A 16,264-nucleotide genomic window follows, 5' to 3' on the forward strand; every position below is an offset into this window, starting at 1 on the left:
ATTATATATGTATATCTATTAACATATATGTGTATATATTAACATATGTAATATATGTATATATATTAACATGTAATATATGTATATATATTAACATATGTAATGTATATATTATACATATATAATATGTATATTATACATATATATTATATATGTGTATATATACATAAAAAATATATAATATATATTATATATGTGTATATATACATAAAATATATATATTATATATGTGTATATATACATAAAATATATATATTATATATGTGTATATACATATATACACACATGAATTTTATAGTTTTTCAGCATATCATGTCTGAAGTTCTCTTGCTATAGAAAATTTACTTCTTCTCCAACAGTTAAGAAAATAAGTCTTTTTGTTGTTGTTGTTGTTGTTGTTGTTGTTTTGAGACAGAGTCTCACTCTGTTGCCCAGGCTGGAGTGCAGTGGTTCGATCTCAGCTCACTGCAAGCTCCGCCTCCCAGGTTCACACCATTCTCCTGCCTCAGCCTCCTGAGTAGCTGGGAATACAGGTGCCCGCTACTGCGCCAGGCTAATTTTTTGTATTTTTATTAGAGACGGGGTTTCACCGTGTTAGCCAGGAAGAAAATAAATTAAAAAAAAATCAAGACAGGTAATACATACTGAAAAAAATGGTGGACTTCTTTAGATACTCATAGGAACACTTTAGTGCTTACAATAAATCAGAGCCATGGTTTAAGGACCCCAGTGCTTATTTTGGCACTACAGAGAAAGATCATAGTCATTCTTTTTTTTTTTTTTTTTTTTAATTTAACTTCTAGGGTAAATGTGCACAACGTGCAGGTTTGTTACATATGTCTACATGTGTCATGTTGGTGTGCTGCACCCATTAACTTGTCATTTAGCATTAGGTATATCTCCTAATGCTTTCCCTCCCCCCTTCCCCCACCCCACGACAGGCCCCACTGTGTGATGTTCCCTTTCCTGTGTCCAAGTGTACTCATTGTTCAATTCCCACCTATGAGTGAGAACATGCAGTGTTTGGTTTTTTGTTCTTGCGATAGTTTGCTGAGAATGATGGTTTCCAGCTTCATCCATGTCCCTACAAAGGACATGAACTCATCATTTTTTATGGCTGCATAGTATTCCATGGTGTATATGTGCCACATTTTCTTAATCCAGTCTGTCACTGATGGACATTTGGGTTGGTTCCAAGTCTTCGCTATTATGAATAGTGCTGCAGTAAACATACATGTGCATGTGCCTTTATAGCAGCATGATTTATAATCCTTTGGGTATATACCCAGTAATGGGATGGCTGGGTCAAATGGTATTTCTAGTTGTAGATCCTTGAGGAATCACCACACTGTCTTGCACAATAGTTGAACTAGTTTTCAGTCCTACCAACAGTGTAAAAATATTCCTATTTCTCCACATCCTCTCCAGCACCTGTTGTTTCCTGACTTTTTAATGATCGCCATTCTAACTGGTGTGAGATGGTATGTCATTGTGGTTTTGATTTGCATTTCTCTGATGGCCAGTGATGATGAGCATTTTTTCATGTGTCTGTTGGCTGCATAAATGTCTTCTTTTGAGAAGTGTCTGTTCATACCCTTCGCCCACTTGTTGATGGGATTGTTTGTTTCTTGTAAATTTGTTTGAGTTTTTTCTAGATTCTGGATATTTGCCCTTTGTCAGATGAGTAGATTGCAAAAATTTTCTCCCATTCTGTAGGTTGCCTGTTTACTCTGATGGTAGTTTCTTTTGCTGTGCAGAAGCTCTTTAGTTTAATTAGATCCCATTTGTCAATTTTGGCTTTTGTTGCCATTGCTTTTGGTGTTTTAGACATGAAGTCCTTGCCCATGCCTATGTCCTGAATGGTATTGCCTGGGTTTTCTTCCAGGGTTTTTATGGTTTTGGGTCTAACATTTAAGTCTTTAATCCATCGTGAATTAATTTTTGTATAAGGTATAAGGAAGGGATCCAGTTTCAGCTTTCTACATATGGCTAGCCAGTTTTCCCAGCACCATTTATTAAATAGGGAATCGTTTCCCCATTTCTTGTTTTTGTCAGGTTTGTCAAAGATCAGAGGGTTGTAGATGTGTGGTATTATTTCTGAGGGCTCTGTTCTGTTCCATTGGTCTGTATCTCTGTTTTGGTACCAATACCATGCTGTTTTGGTTACTGTAGCCTTGTAGTATAGTTTTAAGTCAGGTAGCCTGATGCCTCCAGCTTTGTTCTTTGGTCTTAGGATTGTCTTGGCAATGCAGGATCTTTTTTGGTTCCATATGAACTTTAAAGTAGTTTTTTCCAATTCTGTGAAGAAAGTCATTAGTAGCTTGATGGGGATGGCACTGAATCTATAAATTACCTTGGGCAGTATGGCCATTTTCATGATATTGATTCTTCCTATCCATGAGCATGGAATGTTCTTCCATTTGTTTGTATCCTCTTTTATTTCCTTGAGCAGTGGTTTGTAGTTCTCCTTGAAGAGGTCCTTCACATCCCTTGTAAGTTGGATTCCTAGGTATTTTATTCTCTTTGAAGCAATTGTGAATGGGAGTTCACTCATGATTTGGCTCTCTGTTTGTCTGTTATCGGTGTATAAGAATGCTTGTGATTTTTGCACATTGATTTTGTATCCTGAGACTGCTAAAGTTGCTTATCAGCTTAAGGAGATTTGGGGCTGAGATGATAGGGTTTTCTAAATACACAATCATGTCGTCTGCAAACAGGGACAATTTGACTTCCTCTTTTCCTAATTGAATACCCTTTATTTCTTTCTCCTGCCTGATTGCTCTGGCCAGAACTTCCAACACTAATTCATAGTCATTCTTGACCTTGACCTGAAATGTCGGTGTTACTTCCAAAAATACCATTAACTGTTTATTTCAGTTACTTACAGATGTAATTAAACTTAAAATAAATCATCTGTATCTATATATTTTCACCCCATTTCCTATATCCAATCTACATTCGGAGAGCATTTGTGATCCATGTGTGAGAGGAGGGGAAGAGAGAAATAAAAGACTTTGAAAATTGTCTCAAGTAGTGAAAAAAGGCTTGCACTTGAATTAGGAGGTCAAATTAACGTCAGTTGCTGTGACAATTGAGTAAATAATGTGTCTTTTTCGGACATCAAACTTTTTAAAAAAGCTAGTTATTAGATTAAATTACCAGTGAAGTCACTCCAAGCCCCAATGCTCTTCCTCTCTTTCTCTCCCTCTCTCTCAGATATATGTGTATCTATTGATATCTATCTATCTATCATCTATCTATTTATCTATCATCTATCTATTTAATACCTTTTTACAAAAGGCACAACTAAGGCATTTGATTTAGGATTTTTTTCATCTGTGTTCTTAAGTCCAGTTGAATGATTACAGGACTAACAGTCTATAGCTTGATATCAGGATTTGCCACTGTTACAGAATCAAATGGGAAGCTGTCCATCAAAAAATACTGTGGAATGTTTTCTTAAAAATTTAATAGAATTCATCTGTAGAATCACATGGGATTCATTTAACAGAAACATCTCTGATTATTTTTTCAATCTTCTCTTCTGACTACTGGCTATTCTGGTTTTTCAAGATTCTTCTGGAGTCTATTTTGTAACTTTACTAAGACTAAGACATGTTATCCAATTTGTCTAGATTTTCAAATTTACTGGCATAACTTATAAACAATATTCTCTCTTAACATTTTCAAAACCTGTTACATATTGGTATTTTAGTCTATTTTCCACTGCTTATCGTGGAACATCTGGAACTGGGTTATTTATAAAGAAAATAAATTTATTTCTTACAGCTATGGAGGCTGAGAAGTCCAATGTCAAGGAACCATATCTGGTGAGGCCCTCCTTGCTGGTGGGGACTCTGCAGAGTCCCAAGGCTATACAGAGCATCACATGGTGAGGAGGCTGAGAAAGCTAGTTCATGTCTCTCTTCCTCTTCTTATAAAGCCACCAGTCCCATTATCATGACAATGCACTAACCCATTAATCTATTATTTCATTAATTCATGAATGGATTAATCCTTGATAATCAAATCACCTTTTAAAGTTTCCACCTTTCAATACTGTCACATTGTGAAATAAGTTTCAACATGAGTTTTGGAGAGGACAAACATTTAAACTATAGCAACTGATAATAATATTTTTTATTTTGTTTGTCTTCTTTTTTTTTTTTTACAAGATTTTTCCAGGAGTTTATCTATATAATTAGTCTTTTCAAGGAAGCAGCTATTGGGGTTATTGATTAATCCTAAAATTTATTATTTTATTAATACTTATTTTCAACAGCCATTGGATTTATTTCATTGTTATTTTATATAGTATTTTAAATTGAATTCATATTTAATTTATTTTCAGTATTTCCTGTTTGATAGTAAATGCATTTAAGAACATACGGATTCTTCTGAATATTACTTTAATACAAAGCTACATCCCACAAATTTTGACGTGTAGTATTTTTATTGTCATTTATTTCTAAATGGATTTTGACCACAATTATTATTTAAAATGTTTCAATATTTTCAGGTGGATTGTCATTTTTTGGAGAGGATAGATAATGTTTGTTGTTAATTTCTAACTGTACTGCTTTAAGATCAGAATCTCTGATCTATACGTAATTTGTGCTTCATAGTAGGCTGATAATAGGTCAGTGTTTATAGATATGCAAAGTGTTTGGAAAAAATATATATTGTTAATTAAATTATTCAGATCTGTATTTGCTTTTGATCTACTTAGGATGATGATTATTGAGAAAGATATATGAAAATATTTCATTGTTTTTGCTTTATCATAGTTTTTTATTTAGATATTTTGCATCCATTTTAATTAGGTATATAGAAGGTTAATGACAGCTTTATTCTCTTAATCATATATTTTATCAAGTTAAACAATTCTTTGATATTTAAAAAACTTTTCCCCTTGAGTTCTGCTTTTTATATTAACATTAATACATCTGCTATTTTCAACGTTCACCCTATGTATCTCTTTAATGTTTTCATTTTTATCTTTTCTGGATCTTTCTTTTTTAGTTATATCTTTTATAATAACTTATTGCTAAGCTTTATTCTTTTCTTTAACAAATCTTTGTCTCTGACTTATAATAGGGAAATTTATTCCAAAGTCTTTTGCTTTGATTAATGACATTTTGCAATTGTTTCATGCATTTATGTTTTTAACTTATGACAAGAAGCAGTGTAAAAGAATGTTATTTGCTCTGGCTGGGAAACCCAGTTCTACCATAGTAGATATTTGACCTTGCTTAAATTACATACATTTTCTGTGCCTCAGTTTCTTCATAAATTAAATGAGAATGATTATAATTATGCTCAATTCATTGACTTATTGTAGGGATTAAGGAAATGGTTACATGTAAAATATTTAAAACTTTGCCTGAGAAAGAGTGTGTATGAAGTAAACGTTAGCTATAACTATCATTATGTGGCTTTTTTCTTTCCACTTGTATTTGTTCTCCCCACCCCCTTTCTTCTTCCAGTGGTTTGTAAACAGTGCATTTGAGTTTTATTGTTCTAGCAGTTACTTTGCATATGTGACAGACGCATTTTTGAAATCAACTTTATTGAAATATCATTTGTATATAATACCATGTACCCATTTTAAGTATATATTTTGATGAATAGTGACAAATATATACAACCACTTAATTACCACCACAATTGAGATATAGGACATTTCCATCACAGAGTAATAGCCTGTGTCATTTCCTATACAATGCCCTCCACACCCTCCACCTCTTTCCAATACCCCGTTAGTCATTGATATGCTTTCTGCCACTATGGATTAGATTTATCTTTTCTAGAGTTTCATATAAATAGGAACACTAGCAGGCAGTCTTTTGTAACACATATTAAAAATCATTTTGCCTGTATTATCTGGAGTTACTTAATAGCTCTGTCCTCCCCTAAATAAGAACTTCGGTAGTTTTTCTCTTTCCTCCTCCTCTCTGTTACCTTCTATTTTCAGATGACCTAAGATCCTAGTTATAAATATTTAGAAATTATGCATTGAGTTATTTATTAATCTGTTTTCTACTTCATTTACTCATCACTGTGTCTTGTATCTTCTGTGTTATTTATTTTATCTATTTATTTTTGCTTCCCACATTTTTTTTCAGATATTTTCAAATACATAGATATGTATTTTTTCCTAGAGGGCGTGAAGGGTGGTAACTTTTCTGAATCTTTGCAATATTCACTATGTCCTTATTTTGCTCTCCTATTTGAATGGCATTTTAGATGCTAAATGTAGGATTCTAAGAAGTATTTTCCTCCTTTATTTTCTCCTGATATGTAGTTTTGCCAACAGGAGCTCAGATTTAGCACTAAAGAAGACTAACACACTGGGTCTTTTCACTCACTATTTTTCAGTTCAGCGATATCTATTTCTACTTTGCAGTTTATCAGTGATTTTTTTCAATAATCAAAAATTCAAATGTCAATTCTGGTGGTTCAGTAGTTCTCTAATAGCAATATGCATACAAATCACCTGTGGGTCTTGTTAAAATGCAGATTCAGTTTTAGTCATTTTAGGATGAGGCCTGAGATTCCGTGCTTCTAACAAGCTCCCAGGTGATGGTGATGTTGCTGGTCTGTGGACCACACTTTAAGCATCAAGGCCCTGGCTACTGCATCTTCATGGATTTGATATCCCTTTAAACCATTCTGAAGATATACATTATTTATCTGAAATTTCCTTTTTTTTTTTTGTATCTTCTATTAACTCTGTTTTCTTCAGAGAGTGATACTTGTATTTCTTAGGTCTGTGGCTTCTCGCTTCCGGTATTGATTTTCCTCAATTTGTTTCCTTCTTTTAAAAATGCTTGGTTGTCAGAGTTACCTGTTGCTTATCTATTGCTGTGACTGTGGGTGAGGGGAGGCACGCTGCTCAGAGTACACTGGGAGCAATGTGAGGATTCTACATCTGTCTGTCTGACTTCAGAACTGGCTCTGCTTCTGCTATGGGCAATACCACTGCCACCAAATGCTTATCATAAGCTAAGGGAGAGTGCTGACCAGCACAGCTGATAATGATGATGATCAAAATAACCAAATTAACATTTTTGAGTGCCTACTGCATGCAAGGCCCTGTTCTAAGTGCTAAACATTTATTAACTTGTTTAACAAATGCATCTTGTCAAAGACATGTTTAAAAATCTAAACCATATTAACAGTTCCTCTCTGTTTTTAGTGTTCTCTAAGTTGCTGAAATTGATGAGCACGATTTATCTTTATTCTAATTATTTCTCCTTCTTCTTCACTTCTGTGATTAAACATCAAATGCTAAATATACAGATATTTGCCTAGTTGAAATAGCCCAAATATTCCAGCATAACTAAATAATACCCCCAAACCGAACCCTGTATAGTGGACAATGAATGGAGACAAAGAGCATGAGAGAAGAAGAAAAGAGAGAAGAAATAAAAGAAAGTAAACTCAAGGAGAGAGGGTGAATAAAGAGACAATATAAAAGAAGAAGGAGAAGATTAATGGAGGTAAAACTTGCACGATAAATAATTCAGCTGCATTTTGCTTGGGTTTATGTTTAGACCTTCCTTAAATTCTTTCACATCTCTGCAAATAGGAAGATCAATTGAGTAGCCTTCAACATTCAGACACAGCCCTGGCTGTGGTGACCTTACAGATTTGACCCAGGAGAACAGGAGGAATATTAATTTTGGCTTCTAAACAGGCAGATTTTCATAAATTTATTGGAGAGACATCTTGTTCTGTGTTGTATGGATTGTTTCTGTGAGCTGAATAAAATGGTCTCTTATTTTGTGGGCTCGCAGGGATTTTATTAGCAATATTTATTTAGACACCAAAGAAGAAGCCATTTGAATCTTGGAACCTGGTTTGAATTTGCAGCTAAATGTGATCTTTCATCTCGGGGCTATTTCCTTTCATTTTCAGGATGTGGATAGACAATGGAAAGACAGGTGAAGCCATTGGTATTTTGGGCTCATGCCACTAAATTCCAATATTTCGGGTTCTGGGAAATTTGAAGCTCACACTCTTAAAAATGTTTTCCACTGTTTGTAAAGGCATTTGTTTTGCAAAGGAAACACAGTCCTGATGTTCTGTACTTACAAAAACTGTGTCTTTAGAGTTGACCGCACCTCTACCGGCCTTTCTACTTGTCTTTAATTAGGATTAGATAGTATTATTCTGGATAAAGAAAGCAGCCCAACATAAAAGGGATGGTCAAAGCAGCTCTCGGGACATCGGCCTGGTTTGAATCTATCTATATTTTTAATAAATTGTTCATTTTTCAGTTTGTAACTTGAATCTCACTGAAAAATACAGCCCCCAAACACACGGAGTTTCTACCGTGGGCCTTGCCCTAAGCTCGAACCCTGGGACACAAAGATAATTCCATGAAATTCTTGGGTTCAGGGACCATCAGATGAGTCCTATACAGAGATATTTTTGGAAACAGAGTGCTACAACACATTATATGTGCTGTAACAGGGTAGTGTATGAAGTAAGTGGAAAGGGGGCCTCACTCAGCCTGAGTAAGTGGAGTACTGAACAGACTTTGTGAAGGAGGCAACATTACCCCTGGATCTCACAAAATGAAGAGATGTTCTCCAGTACAATTTTTCTCTCTTCTTCCAACACTCCATAACTGCCCCCTCCTCTTCCTCATTCCACTATGCCTCTGCATGCCTACTTTTAAAGCTTTGTTTCTGAAGAAAAAGGATCTATTCAAAATGCTGAGAATCCCCATTAAATGGCTCTTTAAGAGGTCCCAGGTTGTCAGAACTGCTTCACGTCCTTGAGCTTGGAGATCAACCTGCTATTTATCCAGCTGAAATCCCTCCACCTCCTCACAGACTCCGGCTTGCATCTTAAATTTGGATCATTTGTTCTGACTCACGCAGCTGTTTGAATTATAGCACTCAACTTCACCCAGGTGTAATTGATTTTCTCTTGCTTGCCACTTGTATATTGGCAGCCAATCCCAAAAAGAGGAAGTGTCTTAAATTTAGGCGATTTGAGACATGATAGGTAGTGCTGAGTATCTGTGTGTGTCAATGTTGATGGGGGAGGTGAGAGAACTACATAACTCCCCTTCTTTAGGGTGACAATCCCCTTGCTGTCATCCATCACTGAAGCCTTCCTCCTTGCTCTGGTCGAGGCAGGGAGCAGGCCCATCCATCCTGGAGGAGCAGGATGCACGACCTTAGAAAATGATTGGCATCAGTTTTACAGAGGCGCTCTCAGTTCTGGGGCATCATATCAGTCTTGTGTCATGTGTATTAATTGTAGACTTCCTTACAGAGTCTGGCTCACGACTAGGGTACCAATACAATTCTTCTGGCCCCTGCCTGCTGAGAGAGGGAGATGATAGAGAGGTTGTATGAAGGTGAAACAAGGACTTGATCTTCAGTGGCTGTTGTTTCATTTGTTCTGCGTACCTGCAAGGCTCTAAAATGGAACAGGACATCTTTTACCTTCTAATTGCCAGTCTAGGAGAGGCTGCCTGCTAGGGGCAGATTTGGGTAATGAAGACTGGAAAGATTTCTAATGATGAACAAAGGGAGAGTGGGGGAGTCTTAGACCAGAGCATAGATAATTCATGGCATATTCAAAATTGTGTCTCACTGGCATGTCTCTTCCTTGCCCTTGAGTTCAGAGTATCTCATCTGATATTTATGGAATGTCTCTACAGTGACATGCATGATGCTAGGTATGTGGGACTCATAGCCAAACAAGACAGAGTCCCTGCCCTTCAAGTCCTTAGGATTGATGTATTAGTGTTGTCTCATCAGTCTCCGTTCTTTAAAAATCTCTTGAATTACTCCCGTCTTCTCCATCCTCTCTGGAAAGCTTCACCAACTTCAGACAAAGCTCCTCTCTATACTCTGTACTTAGGTTAGCACTGAACTCTCTAAGTCATGGTCAGATGGGTTTCTCTCCCCTGAATGTCTTGTTCATGAGTCTCTGAGGGCAAAAATAGCATCTTTTCATCTCAGATTCCCCATTGCTCTTGTCAGGAAGTGGGCATTCAGAAGTACATTGAGTGATGAATCTCACAGCTTATGTCTGTCTTTCCCTTCTTCATTCTTCAGTATCCTTCTCAGGCTGGGATAGAAGCAGCTCAGCCAGGGCCTAACGTTATAAAATGTTGTCTGGTGAATGAGACCTTGGGGCAGGAGAGGGGAGTTTGGTCAGGGCCCAGGTCTGTCCCTGATTTGCACTTGGCATAAATCATCTCACTCCTCTTGACCTCTATCAGCCGTATCCATAACGTTTTCTCATGTATACTGTGGGAAGTGGAAACGATAAGACACTGCTAACTGCATTCATGGTCAATCATTGTTTTCATGTGCACATTAATCCTGCAAACAGTTATTAAACACCAGTTGTATAGGAGGCTTCTCCCAGCAGGCTCTGCATACCACACCTCGGTTGCATCAAATGGAATGCTTGCTCTCCACTCAGTATACCTTCCTCCTCCTGTCCTGAGGCTCTTCCGCCTGCTTGGGAGGCCCTAGTGCCACCTTATTGTTACTGTCTTTTCTTTGGTTTTGTTTTCTGAATCCTCAGTTTCTATTCTGGCTTCTCGAGTGTTACCTTCTCTGTGAAGACTTCTCTCACCCCTCTTCTCTACACTTGAGTGGAGCACTTCATCTCTCCTCTGCTGTGGCAGGCCTGTGCTTGTAGAGCAGATATAGATCTGCATGTTTACCTTCCTATTAAATTATGAGCTCTGTAAGAGCTGGATTCCTCATAGTGTCTGATACCAAGAGATTGATCTTTTCTTCCTTCTGACCTGTTCTTCTATAGCAGTGGTGCTCAAACATTTTGGCTTCAGGACTCCTTTGTGTGCTTTAAAATGATTAAGGACTCCAAAGAGCTTTTGCTTATGTTAGTTAGATCTATTCATATTTACTCTATTAGAAATTAAAAGTGTGAAACGTAAAAAATTCATTAGTTCACATATTTTCCAAAAGAAAGTGGTGTTGTTTTACATTCTTGCAAATCTCCTAAGTTTGGCTTAATTGAAGACATAAGTATATTCAATCTGTAATAATATGTTGTTTAGTTGAAGTAGATGAAGAAAATTCTGCCTTATACAGACATATAATGGAAAAAGAGTGAAATATTTTAATAGTGTTTTCAGATAATTGTAGACAGTTCTCTCTCTCTCTCTTTTATGCTACCACATCAAAACTTAACAATTGGGAGTTTCTTTAAGATTAACTGCATTGTGGGATCTGGAACTATATGAATGAACATTTTGTACTCAGTTATATTAAAATTTACTAGTGCATCTTGCATTTTAAATGTGTATTTTCTCCATGCATGGCTTTGTAACACTATGCATTTGGTCATCTGGGAAATATTGGTTCACCGACTTCTACCAATCTTTCAAATGTTGGCACATTTCATTCCAAGACTCAAATTATCACATATTTCAACATCAACACTAATCAAATCAAAAGAGTTTTAAGTATTGGGGAGCTGTTAAGTTCATGGTGGTGGATACACCTTTTCCAACATTCTAATTTTTTATTGAAAGCTTAAATTTTATGATTGGCAAAAGGTATTATTGATTGTGCTCTTGAAATGGCAGCTTCACTTTGTTCATTACTGAAAAAATGTCTGTGAAATACCCAGGTTTAAATACCTATAGTTTGTCTGTCAGTCATTCTTCCAAATAAATATGTTTTATGAAAAAAGCAATTGACTTAGTTTATTTCTCAATTGCACAACTACTTTTTCTTGAGACAACTATTATACTTCAGGAAAGAGCAGAAGCCCTTCGTGCATATTTCTCATTTTGTCATGGAATAGAAAAAGATGTGTACTCATCGTTATAAATTTCATAAAATAAATAATAATTTTAACTGCATCTTTAAAGCAAATTAAAGAGAAATTTACTTTTTCTTTTAACAGTTGTTCATGGCCGTGAAGAATATGGCCTGATTTGGGTTCACTGCCTTAAACATGCTAAGGCCCCAGCAATTTTACCTGCTGTTGTTTTTGCACATCAGTCCAAATGGCAACACAGGAAAAGTGGCAAATAATAGCTTCATATTATTTTGAAAATAATTGGACCTTGTGTCTTCTCTGAAAGGATCTCAGAAACCCCTAGGGATTGTTGAACCACAATTTGAGAACTACAGATGGAAATAATTGGTTTCTGTGTTTTCCCCCCTTTATGTAGTCATCTTTTCTTTACTAAGGGTAAAAAAGGCCTGTTTGTACTAGATCTATACCGAAGGATTTAAGAGGGGAGACAGGATTTTCTATTTGACTTCATTTGTTTCTGCAATCTCATTCTGCCTTCGGTTTAGACATCATCTCCTTTGATTCAGCAGGGGCCAGTGACCTAGTCAGAGGGTCACAGAGCTAAGACTGACCAACTGATCAAGCGCTAGAGGCACAGGGTATAAAGAAAGAAGAAAAGAGAGCCGGGTAAGGAAAGTACTAGAGGAAACAATGTTTGAAGATAAAAAATATGAGGATTAAAGAAGAGGAACTAGGGAGGAGTGAACAAGAAGGGAAACAAATGAAGAAAAACAGGGACAGTAAGAGTAAAGAAAATAAGACTAAAGGAAGGGGGATCCTGTGGTAGGACAGCATGATGTCATCTGCTAGAAAGGCTGTGAATCAAGAGATCTGAGTTCAGCAGGGCCACATCCAGCTTCCATCCTTGCAAGACTCTATATCCTCCATGGGTCTCACATTTTTCCTTCTGCAAAATGAGATGGCTGAGAGGGGAAGAGAGGGTACTGGGGGCAGACAAGAAGGTCCAGGGAATGGGCTTCCAGGAAAGCCCCTGTACTCCCAAAATTGTGAATAAAATCTTCGGTGTTCAGAGGTTTTTTTCCCAGGACAGGGAGTGGGTTGTTCTCATAAATTACTCAAAGGTCTCTTTACCAAGCTGGATGAAGAACCACTGGTTTGGATGGTTTATGATCTTTTGTGGCCCCGAAACTTTATGATTCTTGCATAGAAGTAGAGCCCGCAAGCTGATTCTAAAATAATTTCCAAGCCTTGTAGTTTCACCATCATTGCCTTTGACCCTGAGCAAAATTCAACATGAAGTCTCTGGCCTTATAACAGTTTGTTTTTCCCCATCTAGAAAAAAATAAGTGAAACAACAATCCCTGAGAGTCCTGAACCCTTGTCACCCTGCAGTGTCTGGCAGGTAGAACAGGTGGAAAATCAGAATCTTTGGGAGCCACCCAGCCCAGCTGCTGCCCCAAACAAGCTGCAAGCAAACAGAGACGGCTTTTCCCTGCGTGCTACAGCCGCAGCTCCTCTGGTCTCCGCTTGTTGACTTGGTCCCAGAGAAGGAACAAAGCTGTCCAAGTCCAATGAATGGCCGGCAGTGGAAAACCAGTGTTGCTGTCTGTTGGCAGGCAGGGCGGCCGACACCACACTTGGTCAGCTCCCCACAAGCGGCGCTCCTCTACCCCCACTATGGCTAGCTTTGGCAGGCGTTGCCAGGCCTGAGAACGCAGGAAGTTTTGGGTCACGGTGACCTCTAGTTGTTGATGCCAGATGAAATATGCCCTGGAGGTTCTCCAGTGTCACATGGTGTGTGGAGCAAGAAAAGGCAGGGTTGCTCTTGCGCTGACGAAGTGGATTTTGGTTCCCAAATGGCACCCCTTGGGGAATAGGAGGGGTTGTGGGTGGGAAGGGGGGCAGGCAGGCCGAGCATGGTGTGAGAATGGGCTAGGGAGGATTAGTCTTGCATTTTTCGTCTCCTTCAGCCTTCCAGGAAGCCGCTTCCTCCTGGAGGTAGAGGCATACCCCCAGATTTGTGGCGTGGGAATTTGGGGAAAAGTTTCTGTGGTGTTTTAGTTGTTTATGTGGTGTTGGGGGTGGATTTCTAGCCCTATACATGCTGGGTCTAATAGCTGGATAAAAGCTATGTAACATGTGGGGCCTGACCTAGAGCCCCCCAGTAGCTCAATTGCTTAAAATGGAAAGGACATCAACCATGGATGTTCAGGGGGAGGGGCTGCCACCTCCAGACCTAGATTGCTTTCAGCTACTACCCGGGAAAACGATACTGTCCCTTTCCATCCTGCTGAAATCTCTCTTCATCTTGTTTATACGTGTTGAGTTATCTAGTCCTGTTTTTCTGAATTCCAAACACTTAGAGGAGGTTCAGTGGCTCCCAAAGGAGACCTCTACCAGAAGTCCAGTGATGGACACCTGTCTTTTGTCCCACGTAGGTCCATCGTGCCTAAACACAATCTCTATGCCTTGTCCTGGGCAGGAGGATGAGGCTTGGCTATGTTCCCTTTCAAGAATCAAGACGAGAGGACTGAAAGAGAAACAGCTGAAAAGAAGGAGCCAAATAAAAAACAAGATCCAGCTGGAGGAGTTCAGGCCCGATAAGCAGGCTTGAAAAAGAGGTCAGGCCCCAGGAGCTGGGCTGGAGCAGCGAGGAGTGTTTTTTCCAAGGGAAGATGACTGCCTGAGAGGTAGGTGGGCTCCAGTCTGCTGCCCCACACCCAGCTTCTGTTGCCACAAGGAGGCCTTTCCAGTTTTCCCTCCTCTCCTGAAGGCCAAATTGCCTCAGCTGCATTGAAATGGAGACAGAAAGGGTATGTCTGAGATGTAGAGGGAAGGTATCTTTGGGGAAAATGAAAAATCATTCAAGGGTCATCTCCAATCTCACCTCCTCCAAGAATCCTTACCAAATCTCTCTCATGGGTCTTGGCTCTCTCTCCACCCTCCTCCATAGCACTTCATGTCTTGGTTGTAGTATATATCTCTAACTGTCACATAATGAATTATTTGGTAATAGTAGTGACATAATATTTGCACAGTGTGTCTTCCATTGCAAAATGTATTACTTTTGCAAATAGTAACTCGTTTGCTCTCTGTAATGACCCTGAAAATTAGCTAGTAGTTATTGATAGTTTGCTTTATTTAGAAATAGGGTGGTACAGAAAGCACAGACCTTGGCTCTGTCAGATTAAGGCTTGAATTATAAACCTTGTGATTGGCTGACAATGAGAGCTTGGATAGCCTTCTTGACCAGTTCAGACAGCGGTTGGCCCCACCAAGAGAAATCTGTCCCCTCTCATCTGCCAGTGGGGCCACTGCGGCTTCTACCGCAAGCTAAGTTTCTGGTAAAAGAAAATCCTGCCTTGTACATCCAGAAAAATATTAGCTTGGAGGCATCATATTTTCACAACATACTATTTGGAACTCTGAGCAAATGCCATGGTTTTCTAGCACCAAAACAACTTTATTCCAAAGTTTCTTTTGGAAATTTGAAGGCCATGCACTCTGCCAGGCCTCACATTCCAGCTCTCCTTGGCAGCTGTGCCCTTGGGTCATTACAGCTCCTCTGTCACATACCTGCATCTGTGTCCTGCTTTGATTTCTCTTCGTTTTCCCTCCTGCGTCCTCCCCCTTCCAACTCTTTTCGCAGTACCCTTGAAATTCACCTGTTCATGCCAATGAACCGTTATATTTTTAGTCTCTTTACAGAGTTCCCTCCCTATCTTCTGCCCTAATTGAAACCTGGTCTCCCCTTCTTGTTGGAAGTCCTCTTAATGGTCTTCTAAGACATGTAAAGTCTTACCCTAAATTTGGAGGTATGTGACTTTTTCTTATATCCCACATTACTGTTCCAAAATATTATTCTTCCTGCAATTCAATATTTCTCTTTAAAAAAAAAATAAGGTATTTGGCGACACCACCCAAGTCCTCCACATTTCACACTCACCCCTCACGGTCAACCATGGACCTCTGGCAGCCATGGACCTCTTAATTTCTCTCCACAGTCATTGAATATTTAAAAACACAATTTGCAATTCTCTTTCTTTCTTTAAGCCCTACCATTGTTCTGGATGGTCAATATTCGGGACCATCTAATTCCTTGACTTTCAGAAACTTCAGGATCTCATTTTCTAACCACAAGCCTTGATCATTGTGTATCTCACCCTCTTCATCTGTTCTCTGATATCATTTAGAGTCCTTGGGCTGTCTGTATCAACCTTCTTCAACCTAACATTTTTGTTTGTTTGTTTTCTTTTCAAATTAATAATAAAAATAATAGCAAATATTTCTTGAGTACTCAGTACTTGCTGTGCTGCGTGATCAGATTTTTACGTACATCTTTTTAGTTGCTATATACAACCCTACGAGTTAGGTGCTGCTATTGTTTTATTTTATTATAATTTTTTTGCAGATGAGAAAACTAAGAAATGGAGGTACTGAGTTGGGATTTGAGCTCAAATATTCTGGCTTTAGAGGGGATATTACTACCATGTCT

General features: G+C 38.3%; 1 protein-coding gene across 4 annotated transcripts in view; it reads left to right on the plus strand.

Moving 5' to 3' along the window:
• Nucleotides 1-13,746: 13,746 nt before the first annotated feature.
• The window catches only part of TPRG1 (tumor protein p63 regulated 1), a 222,305-nt gene continuing 219,787 nt past the window's right edge, over nt 13,747-16,264 (plus strand). For 3 of the 4 annotated variants that reach the window (XM_054482648.2, XM_054482650.2, XM_054482655.2), the window contains exons 1-2: nt 13,747-13,767; nt 14,208-14,459. The gene's annotated coding sequence lies outside the window, so the exon portion shown is untranslated. Of the gene's footprint in view, nt 13,768-14,207; nt 14,460-14,502; nt 14,583-16,264 lie in introns of those variants that run through there. The other variant, XM_054482651.2, reaches the window with a different exon arrangement.

The sequence above is a fragment of the Pongo pygmaeus genome, chromosome 2 (genome assembly GCF_028885625.2).
Source record: "Pongo pygmaeus isolate AG05252 chromosome 2, NHGRI_mPonPyg2-v2.0_pri, whole genome shotgun sequence".
NCBI lineage: Eukaryota > Metazoa > Chordata > Mammalia > Primates > Hominidae > Pongo > Pongo pygmaeus.